Genomic DNA, 4382 nt, shown 5'->3' with positions numbered 1-4382 from the left:
TTCAGTTTCTTTACATTTCCAACATTTATTATCGGGCAGAAGCGTAGGATCTCAGAGTGGCGGGGGGGGGGGGGGAGAGAGAGAGGGACACCCCAGGGTCATCCAGACAAACCCCCTGCAATGCAGGAGTCTCAGCTAAAAGCATCCATCGCAGACGGCCCCCCCCCACCTCTGCTTAGAAACCTCCAAGGAAGGAGAGAGCCCAGCACCTCGCGAGGGAGACCTTTCCACTTTGGAACAGTTCTCGCTGTCAGAAAGTTTTTCCTGATGTTCAGTCGGAATCTCCTTCCTTGCAACTTGGAAGTCCTGGGTTCGAGTCCTACCCTCCAGGTCAGGAGGAGACAAGATTGTTCCCTCTTCCGTGAGGCAGCCCTTAAGATATTTGAAGATGGTTTCCAACGAAAGAAGAATGGCAGACAAAATTAATGGACTATGCAGAATTAGATAAAATGACAGGAAGGACTCGGAACCTGCGGGACCAGAGATTCACAGAAGATTGGAAGAAATATACAAACTATTTGAAGAGCAATTGTAATCAACAAATTACGCTGGTAGGACTACAAGAAGTTTTGTAAGGAGAAATGTATGAAACATTGCAAAATAGAGAAAGAATAGAGATATAAGTTATGGGTTACCGGTAAATGTAATTGTAGAAGTAAGAAATGTATATTTAGTGAATAGACTGGAAAATTTTCAGATCTGATTGATGGAAGTCAAAAAATGGTATAAGATATGAAAGTATGTTTAATTACTGTTGAAAATGATATGTTGAAAAACTTTTATATATATATATATATATATATATATATATATATATGATATTTGAAGATGGCTATTATATCTCCCCTCACTTTTCCTCTTAACAAACCCTGCTCCCTCAACCGTTCCTCATAAGGCACCTCCGGATTTATTTATTCTGTTGTTGTTGTCCTACCCTTCACCTTACAATGGTCACTTAAAACACAAGAAAATGTAACATAAAATACAATATTAAATAAATGCTTAAAACAATTTATGGTTGCCAGATCTTCAAGTCTTACCTGAAGTCGTCAGGTGGCAGGTGGAGGGCATGGATCTCCAGGTGGGCCAGAGTTGCTTTAAGACTATTAATAATTATTATTATAATTTTATTATTTGTACCCTGCTCATCTGAGTGGATTGCCCCAGAAATTCAGCTGCAGCTTCCAACAGATATAAAAACATAATAAAACATCAAACATAAAAAACCTTCCTTCAGATGTCTTCTAAAGGTTACATAGTTACTTATCTCCTGGGAGGGCCCTTTGCCCGGGTCCCTGAAGCATCATGTTTCATCATGAGGGAACCACTAGAACATAGCTGTCAACTTACAGATTTGAAAATAAGGGGCCAGCAGCCTTGAAAATAAGGGATCAGCAGCCAAAATAAGGGATTTTGTCAACCAGCTGAAATATGAAGTTAAAAGGGACCAGATAATTTTGGAGAGCAGCGCCGGTTTTTAGCCCTTCATTTCCAGAGGTTGCTGCTCAAGGCACCAGCTGATGAAACACTGCAATTAAATAACTACAAGCAGCAACCACTTTTCAAGCAAAATGAAGTCCAAGCTACGAAGATGCTGCTGCAGTTCTGTATCTTTTCTCTCGTGCTCCATCTGCAGCTCTCAGTTCCATCAGGCGGGGCGGGAGGAAGAGAGGAGGGGGAAATAGCGCCCGAAGTAAACCCGCAGATCAGATCATCTATGCTAGTCTACCACTACAAATCGATGGGAGAAGCGCTTGCGGTCCTTCCTCCGCTTTCCCCCTCTATGGTTAGCCCTTGGAACATCTGCCTGCGCCTCCGCCTCCTCCTCTCTCTGAACTGCTTTCTCTATGGTTGCCCTTGCTCTCCTCTCAAGGCTCCTCAGCAATTCATAGGCTGCGCCAGGCTGCACATCTCATCCAGGTCCCTCAGCGGCGCAACCGCAGTATGGCCTAGCGGGAGTGGCAGCGACAGGCAGAGGGGAGGCCCCAGGCAGAGACGCTCAGTTGGGCGGCCGTGAGGAGGATGGCAGTGGAAAGGCCCGAGGCTCCCGCCAGTCCCAGTGGGGAGGGGCTCCCGGGAGCCGAGGCTGTTGAGAGGAGGCCGGGGGGGCGGGGGGGGCAGCCAAGTAACACGGTTGGAGCCTCCCTCCTCCCTGGCCGGCAGGGAGGGAGGGAGAGGAGCTGCTTCCTTTGAAACCCGGGAAATTTAAGGGAAATCATCATTAAGGGACAGCAGCGGGACACGGCGCTGGGATAAGGGACTTTCCCGCCAAATAAGGGACGGTTGACAGCTATGCACTAGAAGACCCTCGGAGCTGATCTCAGTGTCTGGGCTGAACGATGGGGGTGATGATCCTTTAGGAATAATTGCTAGTAGTAATGAAACATTTTTAAAAGACTGTCATGAAGCTTGCAGACGTCAGCCTCAGGCCTCAGAATGTAGCATAGGCACTTGTCATTTAAATCAGTTAGTTTGGGACTTAAAGGTAAAGGTAAAGGGACCCCTGACTGTTAGGTCCAGTCATGACCGACTCTGGGGTTGCGGCGCTCATCTCGCTTTAGTGGCCAAGGGAGCTGGCGTACAGCTTCCGGGTCATGTGGCCAGCATGACTAAGCCGCTTCTGGCAAACCAGAGCAGCACACGGAAACCTTCCCGTTTACCTTCCCGCCGGAGCGGTACCTATTTATCTACTTGCACTTTGAAGTGCTTTTGAACTGCTAGGTTGGCAGGAGCTGGGACCGAGCAACGGGAGCTCACCCCGTCACAGGGATTCAAACTGCTGACCTTCCGATCGGTAAGCCCTAGGCTCTGTGGCATAGACCACAGTGCAACCCGTGTCCAGTTTGGGACTTACCCTCCTGTTATAAGAATTTTAAGGTCTCAAATATAGAATAAATATTCATAAATGCGCACATATCTAAATATATAAACCCTGTGTCTGAAATAGTACAGGAGAGCAATCCTGAAGCCATTTTTACTCTCCCATTGACCTCAAATATTCCTCTGCAGTAAGGGAGGCAAATGGGGAAAGCCTTCCCATTGTCTTTTTGCTTGAAAATCCTGTCTTAAGGGCGTATCTGTGTATGAATAGGGTGAGCCTGTGACCTGGATTCAGGAATTAATCCTCACAAAAGAATGGCCAGGCTGCCCAGGTAATGCAATCAGGTATCCTGGCAGACAGGATTTCTGCTGTAGACCATCTCCTATGATGTAAGTATGCTGATTTTCGGGTGGTCTTTGGCTAAGTGGGTTGGGCAATGTCAAAGTCTTTAAAGGTTCCTGCGCACTTTTAATCAGGGTCTCTCCCTCTTTGGAAGGGAACTCTGTTGCAACAGAAAAATAAAGATCTGCCTTGCTTTCCACTGGATCCAGCCTATATCCATTTTTCTCTGACCGATCATGGACTCGGAGTCCCGTGGAGAGTTGGGCATAAAAAGCCAAACCCCGATTTTTACATCAATTTGCAGAGCAGGAGAAAACAAGCTTGCTCCATTTCCCATGTGACGGCCCTTCAGATATGGCTATTGTATCGCCTCTCCATCTCTTCTCTGGGCTAAACATCCCGTTCTCCACAAAGCTTGGTTTCCAAGCCCTTCATCATCTCGGCTGCCCTCCTTTGCACACCTGCCATTTTGTCAATATCCTTCTGACAGGCAATACCACCTCCTAAAGGTAAAGGGACCCCTGACCATTAGGTCCAGTCGTGGACGACTCTGGGGTTGTGGCGTTCATCTCGCTTTATTGCCCGAGGGAGCCGGCGTACAGCTTCCGGGTCATGTGGCCAGCAGGACTAAGCTGCTTCTGGTGAACCAGAGCAGCGCACGGAAACGTCCTTTACCTTCCCACCAGAGCAGCACACAAAACCAGAGCAGCACACAGAAATGCTATTTACCTTCCCGCCGGAGCGGTGCCTATTGGCAAGACCTAGTCTCAATGGTTTAACCCACAGCACCACCTCTGGTGGTAAAAAAGGAACCAGGCAGGTGAGGTCATATTGAGGCCACACAAATGGTCTTCTTCTTTGGTGATCACTTGTAGCCGTGTAAGATTGTTTTCCATAAACACCCAAATGGTACAGCCTCCACTGTTCCCAACTTGATTCTTTTTTTTTATTTCATTTATACTTTTCAGATATATACATTTCACTGATTTCACAATCATTTTGACATTTTAAAACTTGACTTCCTTCCCCCTCTTTCTGCGGTTCCTTAAATTTATTTTTAATATCTTCTGCATATCCAAATTCGCTTACTCATTTATCTACTTTAAATATAAACTCTTATGCAACTGCAGGTTATTACAATAATCCTGCCAGTGTTTTTATCTGTTTACAATTTATCTGTAAATATTCAACAAACCATTTCCACTCCTTTATTAAAAGT

This window comes from Podarcis pityusensis, assembly GCF_964106645.2.
Source record: "Podarcis pityusensis genome assembly, chromosome: 16".
Taxonomy (NCBI): domain Eukaryota; kingdom Metazoa; phylum Chordata; class Lepidosauria; order Squamata; family Lacertidae; genus Podarcis; species Podarcis pityusensis.
The sequence above is the reverse complement of the archived record's forward strand: the minus strand, read 5'-3'. Positions refer to the sequence as shown.